The following is a 20,703-nucleotide window of genomic DNA, read 5'->3' on the forward strand; positions in this document are numbered from 1 at the left end:
ATATATACATATATATATCTAGTATGTATATATATACTATACATCACTATATACTATATTATATATATCAAAATATCCTATACATGATAATATTAATACATTTGTAAATAATATGTAGTACATAGACCCTAATCATATATTATTAATAATTATATGATAAAGGATTGGGTATATTATATTATGGTATTATCTGTGATTATGAGTGTATATATTATTTTTAATAAATATCTATATATATATATATAATAGATATATATATATATATCCCTAGATAATAATATATATATATATATATATATATATCCTAATATATATATATATATTATATACACAAACAGAGCTTTCTTTACATCACGTAGTAGTTCTTGTGCCAAGGAGGTGAGAGGGACACCGAATGCCTAGAATAGATCAACAGTAGCCTATCTCCCTTTTCCAGTACAAATTTCACTATCACAGCAAACCTGCAAAAGCAATGATTAAAATCAAGCAATCACTTATCGCACTCTTGGCGTGCATTTTATTCTTAACCACCACTACTCGATAGCTTTCTAAAAACTGAATAGCCATTGCGCTAACTCATCCACGTCACAAGATCGTCGTTCCGTAACATGCTTATAAATTCGTCATTAGATAAGACAGCTAATAAAATGGCCTCTTCACTCTTCCAATTTTGCGGACAGTGAATGATATCTCCGTTAATATTCTCTTTCTTCTCTTACTCTCCACCCTCTCCTAACTTTTGTTTCCTAGTGCAACTGCGAAGTTTTCCTCCTGTTACACCTTTCAAATCTTTTACTGTCAATTTCCATTTCAGCGCTGAATGGCCTTAGTTGTCACAGTGCTTGGCCTTATGCCAGAAATCTATATAAATCAAATAAAAAAGACAGTGACTGATGCCTGGGCAAGCGCATTACAGCTCGCAGTGGCGAACACAGTGATAGTAATAACTGCCTTAGGGGTCATTAGATTTATCGTATTATAGTCATGGTGATTCTACTAATTGAAAAGAGGAATATTTACTGCAGATGAGACCGTGGTGATAAATAAAAGCTATGTCTGTTTATTTGAAACGAGTGAGCTGCTTTCATATCCTGCACTTTTGTCTCGGCATCTTTGCACAACCATTTAATTTTCCTTTTTCAGGATAACAGAATTTATGCTTCTTCCATGGCTCTTAGACGCGGCGCTAGTTTTCATTTTCGGTTTAATTTATATTCATGGCTTTTTTCGTTTACCGAGAATACGCAGCCAATCTTCCTCCAGACTTAAAATGGAATTCCCGGTTCTCTTGACGTTCAAAATATTTCCGGCTCTTTTTAATTCAACCCGGAGAAGAAAAAAAAGGCAAATTGTTTCCAGAGGAATATAGCAGTGCAGCATACTTTCATTTACATTGCAATCGCAACATCGGGCGTGTTTTACTTATAAAATTCGGTGACAAGAGGAAAACTTCATCCATTTGTTGAAAATGAGATGCATATGGAATGGACGGAATTTTCCTCTTGCTATTAGGTCTTGTAAGCAAAAATCACCCGATTTGGCGCATCTGAAAACAATCTGTCGCCATCCTCTTGGCTGGATTAAAAAGGGGGTTGAAAATATCCTGAACGTCTAGAAAACCGGGAATTCCATGTTAAGTCTGGATGAAGAAGATTCTACCTGCGCGTTCTCGGTAAATGACGGAAGTCATGAATACAAATTAAACCGAGAGCGAGAACCAGTGCAGCGTCTAAGAGCCGTGAAAGAGGCGTAAATCGGTTGTGTTATAGGAAAAGAACGGGTTATGGTGAGATACGCGAACACTTGTAATAAATAATGTTTATGGCACACACACACACACACATATATTGTGTGTGGTGTTATATATAATATATATATATATTAATAATATATATACATATATATATATATAATATATATATATATATATATATATATATATATATATATATATATATATATATATATATTGTGTGTGTGTCATAAACATTATCTATTACAAGTGTTCGCGTATCTCGGCATAACCCGTTCTTTTCTTATTACACAACAACTGATTTATACACACACACACACACACACACACACACACACACATATATATTTATATTAAAATAAAATATATATCATATATATATTATATATATATATATGGTGTGTGTGTGTGTGTATAAAGAGCGAACCTTCATTATTCAACCATTTATTTTCCTTGATTTTGATGAAAGAAGTTATGAATCATTGGGAGTTATTGATAGTTCCGGAAATATTTTTTAATGTTAACCTATTTCTAAGGTCTCAGGTCAGTTTTTGTTTCTGTTTTTCAGGATCACGAATGCTTTCAATGGCCTACATATTATCGGTCTTCTATTTTGGTAGTGAATATTTTTGCGACTAGTTTAGACACCCACCCATTAATCAAGGTCACATGTCAGTGTAAACACCAACATTTTATATTTTTCTTTCATTTTTAAATATTAATGATATCAGCTCTTAGATAAAACTCCGTTTTGAACATATTATTTTCTTATTTTTCTCTGTGCCGTTAGAATTGCTGATCATTATGCCAGCAATGCAGCCTCATGGCTAAGGTCACAGGTCCATTGAATGACCCAAATCTTCCTTTATTTTTCCCTGATTATGATAGAATTTGATAGGTAAGTAATTCTGGGTTAGGTAAGGAATCATATCCCCCAGTTTCTTATAACAAAATTAAAACATTTCGGGATAATTCAGGAGGAAAGAATCTTGGCATTTCCTCTCTAGATTTCTGCGAGGTTCTTAAAAGTAAGTTTGATAATTATTTTCTTTGGTTGCAGCAGAATCTTACTCTTATTTCTGTTGCCTTTGATTTTCAACTAACAACAAATATTTATTATAACATATGACGTTTGAAAGGTCTTAGTAAGTCATGTGCTGCAGTTATTATATTCAAGGGCAACTGTTTATTGCACATTTGGTGTAGAATGGTAGTATGTATGTAGTCAAGGCCATAAATAGTTCTTGTAATATATATGATAATATATATATATATATATATATATATAATATATAGTATATATATATAATAAATATATATATGTAGTATGGCAGATTTTTTATTGTCCAATATGAATGTACAGTTATTACTAGTACTTTTTCATTTGCTATATTGTATTTATGCATTTTATTTATCGATTCATTCTTTTATTACGTTACATTTATTGTGTTCAGCCAGCAACAAAACCGGTGTCGCCCCGCCAAACCTGGCTTGGAGAGATCATGCCCTTCTTTCTCTGAAAGGTGGCTCACGTTCAAACAACCAGTACATAGTTAGAATGGTTCGAATGGGAGTAGGAGGGAAATTACGGTAATCAGGCAAAGAAATGCAATAATGAATGAAATATATTTGGACAAAGAGATAAGACAAGAGAAGAGAGATAGAGAGTATGAGGAAGGGTAACGAAAGAAATACGTACAGTGTACAGAGAGAGAGAGAAAGAGAGAGCTTTTATTCCTGTTTAGTTATTAACCTAATGGATATATTTGAGACCTACTTTAAGAAATGTTTTCGTATATGTTTTGGAAAATAATTATTATGAAATCTTATCACATCGTATTGTTGTAAATCGTTATATTTTCTATATAAAAAAGCCTTAAATATTATTGGAACTGACTATTCATATTAATATTATTCAGACGGAAATGTCCTTTTTCATTATCCTATAGCAGGTGTATTCTCTCTCTCTCTCTCTCTCTCTCTCTCTCTCCTTGCACGTTTGACGGCAATGGTGCCTCACTGCTGGGGTGTCATCACAGGGCCAAATCATTGCAGAAGGGTTTTGTTTAGCCAGCAGTGAGCGCCTTCCCTCTGCTCATTGGCACTGCTCACCATAACAACACTTCTTAGAATTCCTTGAAACAAGTTTCCATTTGTAGTTCGTCTTCCGGAGGATCCCTCAAATGAACGTTGACAATTTCACCTTGCACAAAATCGGTTTATTGATGATCTTCTAATAGCTTCTTTCTCATTTTGCTTGATCATCTTTTGTCTCTTAGGAAATCAGAGTTTTTCTTTTTCTAGCGTATTCTTGCTATCCTTCCGTTTGACTTCTCTTTGGTTTATCTCGCTTTCCTCCAGCTCCTCTCATTTCCGCTTCCAGGACTCCTTCGTGTATCCAGTCTTCCTTTATTTCTCGTCTCCTTGTATCTCTTCTCTGCAGACCTTCATGCATCCTTTTTCTGTTTTCTCTCAGCCCTTCTGTCAGCCCTCCCCCTCCTCTTCAGTATCTACAACTAATGCCATCTGAATTTCTTCTTAGTACCTATAGGAACGTTCTTTTTGACCTCTCGCCTTCCTGGAGCCTCCTGTCCTCTGTCTTTTCTAAGTGAGCAGTTATACCGTCTTTGGCATTCTCGGGATTCTTTTTTAACTCCTCCAGAAGTATTCCGTCCTGCACCTGCAAAAGTAGCCTATCTCTTCCATCTGTTTCTGAAATTTTTCTTAACTCTCTCTCTCTCTCTCTCCTTGCGCTTTTAACGGCATGATGCCTCACTGCTGGGGTGTCACCACAGTGCCAAATCATTGCAGAGGGGTTTTGTTTAGCCAGCAATGAGCGCCTTCCCTCTGCTCATTGGCGTGCTCACCAAAAAAATACTGTAGTTCTTGAAGTATTCCTTCAACTCTGAATTTATATATATTCAGAATTGCTGAATATATATAAATTTAGAATTTCCTGACATGGTTTTATTTGCTTTTCAACTTCTTTTTGAACAATAACTTGTTTGTGGACGGTCCTCTGACAGGTTGTACTGTAGTTCTTGAAGTTTGGTATCGCTCCAACTCAGAATTTATATATATTCAGAATTTCTGAATATATATAGATTTAGAATTTCCTGACATGGTGTTATATTCCTTTCAACTTCTTTCTGAACAATAACTTGTTTGTGGACGGTCCTCTGACAGCTTGTACTATGTTTTCACATTTTGGAGGGTTCCATATGTGTACCAGACATCTGGTTTCCTCCCAAAACTTGTTTTTATTCCTTGTTGTGTTTGATGGCAGACTCTCTCGTGTAGGGTGAGGAAGAGAGCTTGAAGCGGAAGGTTGGTTTGAGAATCTGCCGGAGGCTTCGACTCGTCTCTTCTCGATTTCGAAGTCTTCCTCCTTCCTTGAAGACAGACGGAGACAGTGTGTTCGTTCGTTCGTCCTCTTCCATGTGTGTCTTGAAGGGCGCTTTCCCCATTGGGATTCTTGAGGACTTGGGTAGCCTTTCATCCTCTTGAGTTCCGCCACCTTAAGTTCACACTGGAGTCGACGCTTTTCCTTCGTGAGGTCTTCCACTTCCTTCAGCAGGCGCTAGAACCTGAGCTCGAGGTCTTTCCTCTCGGATTCGCCTGCCTCGGTCGTGTCATTTTGTTCCTGGATGAGCCTCGCCATCCGCGATGCTTATTCAGTCCTGAGCTGCTGGCTTTCTCCTCCTGTCGTAGGAGTTTCTCAGACCTTTGAACCTGGCAGTTTGCCTTTGCTAACTGCACAGACAAATCCCTCACATAATGCATCGTTTTTCTACCCAATTTCCTTTGTGTTGTACTTAATCTGGTGATTTTCTTCTGTGATCTTGAGGATCTTGTTTTCCAGCTGTTGTTTCTTCCTCTTTATCGTTCTCCTTCTTCAGAAACAAAGTTTCAGCCTCTCTGTTGCAACCCCTCTTGAGTGATCTGTCCAACGCCTTCATAGTAGTCGACCTCCGCTGCAACTGACGATTTATTATGTCAAGTTCACCTGCTGGATGGTGTCTCGCAAGGCCTCAATACTCTCGTCTAGTTCCTTTTCCTTGGGCTCTTCAGCTCCATCATCAGAGATCTACATCCTCACCAGTGAATAGGCCGCTACAGCAAACAAGATGACTATTCCTGCGTCAGACTTCTCTCAGTAAATCGCTAGACATGTGGACAACAACGTCCGAACAACAGCTACTGCCGAGGCCAGACAAGGCCATATTTTGTTCAAGCTGGAATCCATATCTGCAGAGGCCATACCCACTTCTTACACACACTCCTCTCTCTCGATTCTTCGTTGAGTTTCTATATATCACGAGAGATATTTCGATTTGTCAAAATATATCAGAAAGTATTTTGAAAGATTTGGATAATGTCTTGGATCTCTTGGTGTTATAAATTGCTGAAATCTTTGCAGTGACAAGCGTAATCTTAGAGTATTAAGGAATAGAGAGAGAGAGATGGATTGTATTTTAGCTCAGAAAAACAGTGTATTGGTATATGTGTGAAATCACTCCGTTTGGACCAAGAAATCTAATGTTTTTACCATAACTTTTTTTCGTGTATAATGCCTTCAATTAAGGATTTTTTTTATTCTCTCTCTCTCTCCCCCTCACCTCTCTCTCTCATCTCTCTCTCTCTCTCTCTCTCATCTCTCTCTCTCCTCTATATATATATATATATATATATATATATCTCTCTCTCTCTCTCTCTCTCTCTCTCATCTCTCTCTCTCTCTCTCTCTCTCTATATATATATATATAGTATATTACACATACACACACACACACACACACACACACACACACACACACACACACACAACTTATACTTATCAGAGAGAGAGAGTGTGTGTCTGCGGTATTTTTCTTTGAGCTTATCATAATACACAAAGTAGACTATGCATAAGATTAGAACAGGATTGATTTGATTTATAATATTTTTCTTATTCCAGAAAAGGGATGAGTTTGTCATATTATTCTATGCCATGTAATACTTATAGCAAAAAATATTGAGTTTGTGATATTTGCTAGACATATAATTTTATAAAAAAATTAAATACCATTTTTCAGTATTACTAAAATATAATGAAAGTATTTCAGAATCTTTACTCTCTCTCTCTTTTGTCCTTCTACAGTTACATCTTTTCAAAAGAATCAGGAAAAATCTGAACATGTTTGGTAAGTCATAAGACATCACTATACCCCCTCCAACACCCTTAAGGAGTTTCGTAATTTATGAAGGGCTCCTAATTGGTTGCTGCAATATGTGTGATCCACAGTTTGGCTTTTTATCCCTTTTGCAGTTTCTAACCCAAGTAAAGTATTGGTCTTGTTCTGTGTTCTTGTCTGGAAATCTTAAACACAAAATTCACAAAAATTATTTCAGAATCTCACATGTCACATTTATTAACGACAGGCTTCCTGCACTGACCTGCAGACATTTTTAAGGTATATTTGGGGCTACTCACAGATCTTATAAAAGAAACTATTTATTTAATTACAGTATAAATTTAATTACAATCTGCATGAATTCATATTCATACAGTTGTGATTCAGGGGAGAGGACACTGTATGTACTTTACAGAACTAAATCAAGGTATCTGAACCATGACATAAAAGCTTTTTGAACATTTTCAAGTGCAATTATTTACATTGTACAGTCTCAGGTAGACTAGCTTGTAAGAATAACTTAACTTTCATAACTAACCAAGACTTGAGCTGTGGAGAGGGACAAATGAAAACGATAAACTATTCCTGAAGGTTGCAAGTTAGGCTACTATTGCTAAGCTAAGGTTAGGCTACCTTTAGCTATTTGATGATCAACCCTGGTAGACTAGCTAGTTGATAAAGTTTACTTGCAGACCAGCTGGTTTGTTAAGTTCACTTGTGGGCCAGCTAGTTGGTTAAATTTACTTGTAGATGAGCTAGTTGGTACAGTTTACGTTTAAAACTATAATGTAGTATGAATTTGAAGTATTCTTTTAGGGTAAAAATGATAATGGTAAAATTGAAGAATACCTTACTACCTTTTAGTGTTCTGGCAGATCAACTTCAGTTGATACATGGGGGTTTAAGAACTTTTGATAACATGGTAAATAACTGCATAACTCTTCGTTAAGACTTAAAACTGCAGCAGGCCTATGGCCAGGCCTCAAGATACAATGTATACAAAGACCTGAATGCAAGACTAGAAATATAGTCCTAAACTATAGTAACTGGGATGATAAAATGAAGAATTTGAGTTTTTTTGCTTATAATAATCATATTTTTAATAAGCCCCATTCTAATTTTTTAAATTATTGCTTTTGGATATCAATTATGCACTTTACAGTACCATTTTACAAATATCTGTTTTGAAATAAACTATGGGCTTTTTATTTTGTTTTCTTTGTCACCCATATTTTTTAAACTACTATCAATCAAATGCAATCGTCAATGGACGGCAATATAGATGGGTAGTTTACCCAGTGGCAATAGTCCTAGTGACGTGTATGTATGTGTGTGTATATATATATATATATATATATATATATATATATATATATATATATATATATATATATATATACACACACACATGAATATGTATATTTTATATACTATATACTTGTATATATACAAATACATATATATATATATATATATATATATATATATATATATATATATATATTATATGTTGTTTGGTTACGAAGTGCCAAGTATTTGGTTACTACGCTTACCATTCATTTATTGTTACCTCACAAAAGCCAGACACCTGAACCCTCATCACAGGTATTAAACGACTGAATACTCTAGGCCACAGTGATCCCTTAACAACTTACCAGTATTGCAGAAAATCAGACTAAGTTCATCAAAACAGGTGTGAGATAATCTTGCAAGTAATTAAATTAATCAAAGGGCATCACTCCATGTTTAACTTTAAAAGTCTAAGTATTTCCCTGATTTCAGAAGTCTTAAGTACTTCCCTGGTTCTAAGTCACTTCAAGTAAATTGAAGGAAAGCCGATCAATACCATTCTGTGTTTCTACCTAACATAATCATAATCAAATGCAAGTATACTGGTTAGAAATGAAATACTTATAAAAATTTTAAATACAAAAATTTATTATTAAACTCAAAGTTTATAAGTGAAATTCACAATATCAGGGGAAAATTACTGTTACTTGAAAATAAAACAAAGAAAGTTTAATTAATTCTTGAATCAATTAAGTAAAATTAAATCAAAATTAATTTATCGTAAAATTCAAGAAAATTAATTCAATTGAAATTCAAAAGTGTTAGGCAATAATTGAAAATTTGAAATTAATTCACAAGAGCTAAACAATAATAAAACTTGAAAAGAATTCTAAGTAAATGCAAATTAATTCACAGGTGTTAAATTTAATTATATGTGCAATGATTAAGCAATGAAAATAACTTAAGTCAACTAAATTGTGAATGTAAATGAAAATACAGAAAAATGTGGACAGTATCAAAATAAAAAGGCACACTTCAACAAGAAAATGAAAAAAATGCACAAAATGAAACAAACACAAAAATTTGCAATGTGTAAAAGTGTAAATCTTTTCACTCAAAACATTGTAACCATCAGTTTTTACCAAACCACTGTTCCTATCAGTTATTAGTTAACCACTGTTCCTATCCATTATTAGTTAACCACTGTTCCTATCCGTTATTAGCTTTTAGATATTAGTTGCAACTAATAAAAATATAACACACTTTACCTTTTTGGTATACCAACTTCTTTCTTTGCTGCAGTCTTGTTTTATATTTACCAAAAACCAGGCGCTGTTACGAAACAATGTTTGTTCAGATTCCACAAAAACACTATTTAACACTAAATAAACTCTAAGAAATATCAAATATGAAATTCTCAAGTTACGAGTGACCAATTTACATTACGTTAATATTATCTCAAGATGTCGAGAGAGAAAGAGAGGTGTTAACGCCTCGAGAATCTAAGATCTAATGAAATTCTCTTCCCTTGCGAAAACTGGACTGAGGAGACACAAAAGTTTTTGGGCAATAACTCTTCCAGAAGCTTTGAAATCTTATGCAGCTTTATATACAAAATGTGTAACCTGTTAAAAAAAAAGACACGTACTCTACTCGATCGACCTAAGCAGAAGCCCTTATCTTACTTGATGACAGATTCTCAAAACACAAATGAAGTCCTGAGCTCGCTTATCAAACGTGTTGACAGATTAGGAAAACAAACGGGGATCTCGCAGTTCATCTAATCTCACAGTGCTGACATAATAGGGAAACAATCGTAGTTTTGAACGGACAAAGAAAATCTCTCTTTTTACATTCTATGTTATATATATTCTTTTACAATATGTTATGCGAAATCTGAACACACATTTTAAAAAACATCCTATTCTCTAAGCTAATCAGGAATCTGAAAAAATGTTGCACATTTCTACATAACATTTTTATACAGTCACAGAGGAGATATATGCATTTTGAAAGTAGCAATATATAATATATATATATATATATATATATATATATATATATATTATATATATATATATATATAATATATATATATAGTTGTGTGTGTGTGTGTGTGTGTGTATATATATATATGTCTGACCAAACACCATGATTCATATGTATGTATTAAGCTACAAATGTCCTTTAATGTCTAATTCGCTCTACCTCAGAATTAATATATTTTCGTATATGAACTGAAAGGGAATTTTTAGTTGGTGATAATTTCGTCGGCTCCCGGGCGCGAACCTGCGTAGGAACCCAGAAATCAGGACATCCAGTGAAGCGCCTTTAACCACACAGCTACCGCGAGAGGATATAAGTTAACGCCGCCTCTCGCCTACAAATCCCTGTCATGCTCAGGGATTCGTTGTTTTGGAGTCAGTATCAACCCTACTCAACCTTGACAACTCCAAAAACAACGAATCTGTAGGTGAGAGGCTGCGTTAACTTATATCCTCTTGCAGTAGCTGTGTGGTTAAAGACGCTTCCCTGTACGTCCTGATTTCTGGGTTCCAAGGTTTGCGCCCGGGAGCCGACGAAATTATTATAAACTAAGAATTACCCATCAGTTAACATATATTACATATAGCTAAGACGTATTCGAATGATCTGCCCAGGTCTAAAGACTGTCACCCAATAATTTAAGACACTAAATAATTTGTTAATAGTATACGGTTTTGCAACACCTGCATCCTTTATACCCTACCATCATTATATTAATGCACCGATTCACACATTCACTTCATTTCATTTCACATAATTTATTTTCATCAAGAGTTTCAGAAACAATATAAATACAATATAATATGAGAAATATAGCAAATTAGAATCCTTTTTATAAGTAGCCTAGATGGTTGCGAGGGGCGGAGCCAAGTGGCCCATCACACTCAAATACTGGTAAGTCAACTAAGTTATGCCATAAATACAAATCCTGTAGTAGTAGAGTAGCATATCCAATAATGTGTTCTTAGCATTGATTAATTAATAAAATAATACCTTTGCAAAATTGATGCATTGATGGCTCACACAAACCACGGCTATAAAACCTGGTGTGTAACATCTTTGTGACTAGATTCACATATTATTGGTAAGACAGGTAAGTATAGTCCAGTCCGTCTAGAGCAAATAAAGATGCAGCCAAGCACAAGTTGGTAGACTAGGTATTTACGGTTTCGTGATCCTTGGCCACATCCAAATAACATGAAGCGTTTACCATTATTTAGATAGTGTATCCAGGTCATTTAAGATGGAGGACAGAACGACAGATGGAGAGAGAGAGAGAGAGAGAGAGAGAGAGAGAAGAGAGAGAGAGAGAAGAATACAGCTGCCTATACGATAATGAAAAAGGATATTTCCATCTGAATAATATTAATATGAATAGTCAGTTCCAACAATATTTAAGGCTTTTTTACATAGAAAATATGATAATAATTTAAAATAGTACTACAAGATAAGATTTCATAATAATTATTTACAAAAAAATACACGATAACATATTTCTTAAGCAGAAGGTCTCAAATATATCCATCAGATTAATAACTAAAAGGAATAAAAGCCCGCTCTCTCTCTCTCCTCTTCTCTTTTCACTCTCTCCTCTTCTCTTTTCCCTCTATCTTCTCTTTTCTCTCGCTTTTCATTTTTCTCTTCTCTTTTCTCTCTCTTTTCTCTATCTCTCTGTCTTTGTCTATATATTTGATTCGTTATTGTACTTCTCTGCCTGAATACCGTAATTTCCCTCCTCCTCCCATTCGATCCATTCTAACTATGTACTGGTTGTTTGAACGAAGGCCACCTTCCAGGGCAATAAGGGCATGATCTCTCAGAGCCAGGTTTGCTGGGGCGACTCCGGTTTTATTGCTGGCTGTACATTAGGTCTTATTGACATTTTAATAATATATTTATGCGCTTAGTAAAAATATATGTTTCGTTAGTTATTATAAGTTCACATCAAATTTTGTTTTCTTCGCTCTCATGTTATTTTGTTCCATTATGGGCTCCTCTCATTTGTAGAAGCGTCGTTATGCAACCATTAGCCTCTCGCTCTAAACTATTACCTCAACGCTAATGGTCGTGTTGGAACATTAATTACAATGGAGCGATTTTTAATAGGCATATTCTCTTCAGGCAATGGTAATGGTTTCTGCATGATAGATTGCATGCGGAGGGAATTGGCATTTATATATGTTGTACTCGTATAGCTAGACAAGCTTGCTTACAGTGAATAGTAATAATAATAATAATATAATAATAATAATAATAATAATAATGAATAATAATAGATATGTAATCAACGTAACTGTACGAACAAATTCTAAAGAATATTTTGTGACATTGTAAAGTCTAAATACTATTAATATTATCAGACAGAAAATGTGTGTGCGTTTTAGTCATTCATTCGTTTTGACAAGATAGTTTTATCCCGGTAATTAGGTTACTAGAGTACATGTGGATGCAATAAAGCGAGCGCGTTCTGTTGGGGGTAATTAAGCGAAACGAGTACTGCGGTATCTCTCTCTCTCTCTCTCTCTCAGTATGTACTATAATATATATATATATATAGATATATAGTATATATTAATATATATATATATATATTATATATATATTATATATATATATATTATATATATATATATATATATATATATATATAGATATATCTATATATTTGTTACGTATTTCAAGTTGCCTGCTGGAGTTTACTGTGACTAATAGGACCTTGCAGTAAAAAACCTAGAAATACTGTAACCAGTGGATAAAAAAAAAGAACGAATAATAGTTGGTGGAGGTGGCGTTGCTCAAATTAAAGTTGTACACTGAAATTGGAAATTAGTACATTAAGTAATTGCCAAGGTGTACACAAGTGGACCATGTATAAGAAGTCATTAAAATTCGATTACTAATAGTTATATCAGCCCGGTAGGGCGGACTTCTCTTGGCAAATCAGGAAACACAGGAGAAACGTCTAATTGGCAAATGACACTGACATACTCATGGAAGTGAAATAATTCCGAGATGAGATTAATAATGTTGTAATATATCTCTTAGAACGAGTGATAAACAAGTAAAATGGAGCGCATTACTCTAATCACTTTTGAAAAGGGAGTGGCATTACTCTATGCACTTTTAGAAGAGGACACACGGGCACTGGTAAATACACTGTTGCAAAGTCAAAGGAAGGGGGATTGAATTGAATTATGAATCGCTAGAGAGTTAAATAAGAGAAAAAGTTATACTGGCCTAGAATTAACTCTCGAATCACAAGACTTTCCGTACTTTGCGTCCTTGTGATGCTTGGGACAGAAGATTGCCCCGTTGAAGTAAACCATTTTGGGACGACGTTTGGCTCAAAGGTTAAAGTTCTCCAAGTGTATGGGAAGTTAGAGCCTGCTGGCTTGTAGCTTGATCCGCAGACGGGTATAGTTTTCGGTGGGTTCAGACAGACTAAAAACTATCGGCTTCTGTAGTTTTTAATTAAGATGCTTTATATCAGCACGGGCTCTTCCTCGTAGAGTAGCCAGTAAAATTGTGCAGCAGGCATGGCTATCGGCGACAGGTGCGACGTTGTTACCTGTGGATTAACGAGAGAAAAATCCTTCGCAGGCCCTTTGAAAGTACAAAAGCGTTTAATTAGGTTTGGGGTTTAGCTAGCTAGAAGGGAACAGTGATTATCCTTCCCAGGTGCATTCCCTGGTATCTTATCAAGAAGGGGAAAGCGGTACACACCCTATAATTATAAAAATCCCCTTTCACTCCCTACACTGTGGTTATACCTTATCCCCCTAGTCAAATGAAAAATTTTCCTAATTAATAAGAATATATATATATAGTATAATATAACTATATATATATATATAATATATATATATATGTATATTAAATTATATAAGGTATAAGCCACGAAGGAAACAAAAATAAACAATGGAGTTTCCGCAAGATCTTTCGACGTTCAACGTCCTTTGCGTAGCAGATAAACTGACTTGCATGAAGAATTGACAGTACAGGAAAGCTCGTATAACTGACAGATGGGGATAGTAAGGAGATTGGTACCTAGAATCCGGCACACCTGGCTTATACCTTTATTTATGGATTTATCACGCTCCAAACTTTCGTGATTCAGTTATGCATATATATATGTATTAAATGAATGTGTATAAACTTATATTATATATACATATATATATATATATTATATATATATATATATATATATTGTATATTATATATATATATTGAGATGAAGTGGCCAAATATCTGGTTACTATACTTACCAATCAGAAACTATACTCTAGCTACGAAAGGTTGAGACTTTCCTACAATTAGCAGCGTTGACACGTCTCCCCATCTTGCCAAAGTAGGCATTTAATCCTAATCCAAAAAGGTACATTTTCAGGATAATCTCCTTGAGGCTAAGGTTAATCCGGAAAATGCATGGACAATATATGAGCGTACTGTCAGCTATTTGCTTTTATTCACAGTGACTTCGTTTTTAAAGTAATAATTGCCATGTGTATGTATGCTTACGTTTTAACGTATTTACTTTATATATATATAGAGTATATATATAGATATATAGATATAATCTAGTATATATAGATATTTATAAAAGGTATATATATGTACACATACAAAATTTAATTGGGGTTTATATATAATATTATATAATTAATTATATATATATATATATATATATATATTATATATATTATATATATATATATATATATATAATATATATATATATTATAATATGATATATATATTAATATATAATGTGTGTGTGTTTATATAGCCCTAAATTAAATTTTGCATCAAGCAACTCGAAAAATGTATAGGAAGGCCCAAGTAGTTTAATGTTTTGATCTCCGAGTTTTGCTTTTGTACCGACGAATGGAGGAGGTGACAGACAATCGAGACAGCCCATAATCATCCATACAGGAGGAAGTGGCAGGCCGCTCAAAAATGTTGCCAAATCTACCAAATTGTCACCCTTTTTCCTGAAAAGTTTGAACAAGTATAAGAAAATATGGCAGCAGTGTTAATCACCCTCGAGTCTCAACCTTTTGCAGCTAGAGTATAGTTACTTCACAGCAGCCAGACACCTGAATCTTCATCACAGATGAATTACGACTGAATATTCTAAAGGCAACAGTAATACCTTAAAAAACGTATTAATGATGCAAGAAATCAGACTACGTTCATTAAACAGGTGTGAGGTAAACATATAAGAGATTAAATGAATTAAAGGGCAACACTTTATCAGCAACTCTAAAAGTTTAAGTATTTTCCTAGTTCAAACTCACTTCAATAAAATTGAAGGAAAACAGAGCAATTACCACTCTATATTTCTACCTAAACAAAATTAAATATACTGGTGTATTAATGGAACACTGATCAAAATTTTTAAAATAAAATTTTTTTTTATTTTCATACTCAAAATTTATAAGTGGCATTCACAATCTCAGGGAAATTTACTATTCCTTGAAAACAACACAAGTTTAATTAATTATTTACAAAGCAAAATTAAATCAAAATTGATTATCACGAAAATCAAGAAATAAAATTATTCAAGCAAAAATCAAACTGTTAAGAAAAATTTGATATTTGAAAAGAAATCTAGGTAAATGCAAATCAATTCACAAGTGTTAAATTAAATTAAATATGAAATGATTAATCAAAAAGAAAAAACTTAAGTTAGTCAAACATTGTGAATGTAAATGTAAACACAGAAAAAAATGTGGAAAATACCAAAAATTGAAAAAACACTAAAACAATCACACGAATATACACATAAAAAACACAAACTTTAATAAGAAAAATCACCAATACAAAAATGTGACAAAATTGTAAAAATTCCCTTCGAATAATTCGAGTATTTTATGTATTTTAAGTATTTTTTAGGTTTAAGTTTAAGTGCACTAAAACTTGTACAAATCTCCAATAAGCACTTACACACGAGGCGCCTTTCACACTTTTACAACGTCTGTTCAGATTCCACAAACAAACACTAAGCAATTAAATAAATCTAAAATTTATGAGTGACCAACCACTAGGTATAAAACCGTACGTTAATGTAAAATCAAAATTCTCGTACTGGAGAGAGAGAATGGTCACCTCTTATGGCTCCCAAGAACACAACCACTAATCGTCTCTGATATCCGAATGAATAAAAATTGCTCTTGTCGTAAGGAAACTTCGGAGTGTACCTCGTTTAAGATGAGATACAATTCTTTTTTAAAATGACAACTACAGAGAGAGTGGGATTACAACTGTAAATAACTACTATAATTACACGATTTCAAACAATAAAAGTCTCTTAATATGAAAGATATGATTATAGAATTTTCTCGAATGAAATTAATGTCATATCCGTTAGCGACGTCACAAGTCAACAAATACTCTTTTGACAAATCGAGAGATATAAGAGTTATTTATCAGTAATATTGAGCAGTTTCAATGCATAAGAATCTCTAATTACTTGAATGGAATGAAAGGTATTGCAATCAAAACTCCTAGAAACTTCTAACATGACGCAATCATCACGTTTTTACGAGACGAAAGAACATACTGGTTCACAACACGAAGAACTCTTGCCTGATGCGTGTTTTCTTATCTCATGTGATGACAGTAGTTATTTCCTGCTTCAATAGGACAATGTAAATTTCTCTCTGTTTACATTCTACATTATTCTTAACTTCAAATTATGTGTTGTGAGTTCTGAACACATTATCTAAACATATTAACTCTAAGCAAACTAATATTGAATCTGAAAATATTGCAGACACTTTTACAACATTTCATACAGTTACTGAGGGGGAAGATGTGCTCTGCAAAGGAAGCAACATAAGAATATATATATATATATATATATATATATATATATATATATATATATATATATATTATATATATATATATATATACATATATATATATATATATATATATATATATATATATATATATATATATATATATATAATATATATATATATATATATATACACACACACGTTTTGTCATGGCATGTATTGTATAATTGAATGGTGCTTGTACAATCTACCATTAAATTAGTAATTTTTTTCACATTTTCTCTATGTTAATGATCTGTGGTGCTAACAAGATGATCTGTTTCTGCTCTGTTGTTATTTGCTGTGTTATGTAATTAAATTTGGTACAGTAACAATTTACGCCTCTCTCTCTCTCTCTCTCTCTCTCTCTCTCTCTCTCTCACAGAAAATTCCAGGAGCCTTGATGAGTTATTTGGTAACTAAAGGAAAAACTCCTTTGAAGACTCTTTTTGCAGGAGTTAAAAACAATAATCGTCGAAAAACATCAGTTTCAAGAATTTTGAACTTCGATCAAAAGTGGATAAACATGGTACTTATGCAAATGATGAAAGCTTGACATTAAAGCTGCCCTTCAGAATTTACAACCCTCCCCATATCAATAACAAACAAGTTTGTTTTTATACGTTTCGAAACTTAATATTTTCCAGCATTTGCGTTCCCGGATATCAGCACCCCCCTCCCCCCTTCCTCCCCGAAAAAAGGGAAATGATTCGTAATTTTCATGACTATTCACCGTAATACAGTCTCTTCATAACCACCGCCACATTTAACAACCGAGCACAACAACAGCAACACCACCAATATGGTTCATAAGTTACCTGAGTTTTCCAGGCGTGTGCCTCACTCTCTCCCGGGTGAAATGGCTTGGAATAATCTTAGTGCTTAAGTTTACGTCCCTTCGGGAATTCACGCTGGGGGCGCCTGCCAAACAATATTTGGTCTTACTGCAGAGTTTCATGAATCCTTTACTGGTTTGTGTGTGTGGGTGAGCATTAGTGTTTGTGTATGAGTGTGTTTAAGTGTGTGAGCATGACTTCGTGTGTGTGTGTGTGTGTGTGTCTGCGTGAGTGCATGATCGTGTAATGTGTGTGTGTATAAGCATGAGTATGAGTGTGTGTGAACATGAGTTTTGTATGTGTGTATAAGAGTGTGAGCATGTGTGTATAAATGTGTGAGGTTGAGTGTGTGTTTATGTGGGAACTGACATAGAGTGTAGCCTATACTAAAGATAAAGAAAAATAGAACAGAATAAGTCGACTGATAAAGAGAGGAGAAAGGTTGAAATGATGAATACGCTCACACAGATGAAGACGAGCGCACATGCCAAAGCCTACATCAGGGCTAACGTGCCGTGAGGGCATACAGTAAATAAAGGTGCTTATAACCTCCCCAGTTACTTCTAAGGGAAAAACTCCATTCACTGCTAACGAATGTAGAAGACCGATTTCAAAGGAAGTTGACGCTCTCTCGATGATTTAGGTTACCTTGACAACTTAGTCAGCATTCTCAGAGGCTACATAATATCACCTTCATATCCAGGGGTCTTCGTATTTGCTGGTTTCAATGAAAACAACCCCCTGGGTGGGTAGGGCCGTCAGTGCACTTCTTTGCAGCGTCCCTTTGGCACTAGCTACAACTACTTTCATTCCTTTTACTGTACCTCCGTTCCTATTCTCTTTCTTCCATCTTACTGTCCACCTTCTCATAACAATGCCTCCTGTAACACCTTTCAGACCTTTCACTGTCAATTTCAGTTTCAGAGCTGAATGGGCTTAGTTGCCCCAGTGCTTGGCATAATGCCAAAAATCCATATGAATAAAATCAAAATCAATAGCACAAATCGTGTAGGTGTTGGATTGGCTCCTTGAAGCTAACACCATTACTGTTTTCGATTCAGTTCGTCGTCCTTTCTCGGACTTTTTGTGTTTCAGTTGTAAGGAATAACAAGACTTGTGCACATAACTTCCCATCTATGCATATTTTATATATATATATATATATATATATATATATATATTATATTATAGCTATATGATATATTTATACATATATATGTATATATATATATATATATATATATATATATATATATATATATATATATATATATATATATTTAGGTATAGTCTGTCTGTCTGTCTGTCTGTCTGTGTTCATTAATATATATCCACATATCCATTTCTCCACGAATTCGATTCAATTTCCCGTCGTTTTCCAGACTCATTTTTCAATTGTCAGGAGTTACAAGACTCGTGTGTACAAATATACATTATATATATATATATATATATATATATATATATATATATATATATATATATATATATATATATATATATATATATATATATATATATATATATATATACATACCAACCTTTTACACTATTTATACAATATTCCAGAGACCAGAACGTCACCAAACAATGCGTTGATTATTTCCATTCCTATTAATGATCGGCAAACAAGCCAAACCTCTTGAATACCACTTCTTGAAGAGAAACTATATTAGTATCAAAACAGTTAGTTTATTGTTTTCCAAATCATTTGCTCTTGTCCCGTCATATTTTGGTGAATGGTGAGACATGAAATACCAGAGTATAATAAGTCAGTCATGTTATTTTACCAGATTTAATTATACAGAGTAACAATGTAACAGAAATAACAACAAAAAAGAAATAAAAAAAACAACAACACAGAGAATAGCTATAAATAACAAGAATAATTATTGAATGGTGGTTATATATTACAAAAAACCGGCACTCAACAGTCTTTGGGTTCTATCTTATGAAATTATATTTATTTACCGTTCTGTTTATCATTTACTACCTCTGGTTAATTTCTTTGATTATTAATATATATTACGCACGTGACCTAACCCATTTTTGATGTCTTTGTGAAAGTGGGTAATACCGAGACTTATAATTTTTTACTCATTTTTTTCTCAAACATATTTGGGTGTCCTGTCTTTGTATCAGATGTTCCTGTCACTAATGTACTTTTAATATTTAACAGATACAGACCTTTGAAAAGTGGGAGAATAAGATGTAGGAAGTAAAGTGAAATACTTTCCTGTCTTGTCTTATTTAATTCGTCTATTATTTATTTTTTATTTTTTTTACTTTTCAGTCCTTCAGGGTGGAGGTGATGATGCAGTCCGAATTTCGCCAGGCAACTTTTCATTTTGCTTTAAGGTAAGTGAAGATTAAGGCATTTGGTTATTTTTGTTCTAAACTTGATTCTGAGTATTTTTTTCTACATATTGTCTTTCCTGGGATAGCCTCCTTAAGGACGTGATTCGATGCATACATAGGCAGGCTGTAACAGAATTACATACGTTAAGTACATGCACACTTAAAAGCACGCATATATATATATATATATATATATATATATATATATATATCTTATATATATATATATATATATATATATATATATATAAAAAATATTAAAATTATAATATATATATATATATAATATAATATATAATAATACTATATATTATAGATTTTATATAGGGAGAGGGGAGAGAGAGGAGAGAGAGAGAGAGACGAGAGAGAGAGAGAGGTAATATTATGGTTTTCACTAT

General features: G+C 33.6%; 1 protein-coding gene across 2 annotated transcripts in view; it reads left to right on the forward strand.

Moving 5' to 3' along the window:
* LOC135221957 (sodium-dependent noradrenaline transporter-like) overlaps positions 1–20,703 on the forward strand; it is a 399,359-nt gene that overhangs the window by 48,088 nt on the left and 330,568 nt on the right. For both annotated transcript variants that reach the window (XM_064260008.1, XM_064260007.1), the window contains exon 2: positions 20,241–20,305. The gene's annotated coding sequence lies outside the window, so the exon portion shown is untranslated. The remainder of the gene's footprint in view (positions 1–20,240; positions 20,306–20,703) is intronic.

The sequence above is a fragment of the Macrobrachium nipponense genome, chromosome 3 (assembly GCF_015104395.2).
Source record: "Macrobrachium nipponense isolate FS-2020 chromosome 3, ASM1510439v2, whole genome shotgun sequence".
NCBI lineage: Eukaryota > Metazoa > Arthropoda > Malacostraca > Decapoda > Palaemonidae > Macrobrachium > Macrobrachium nipponense.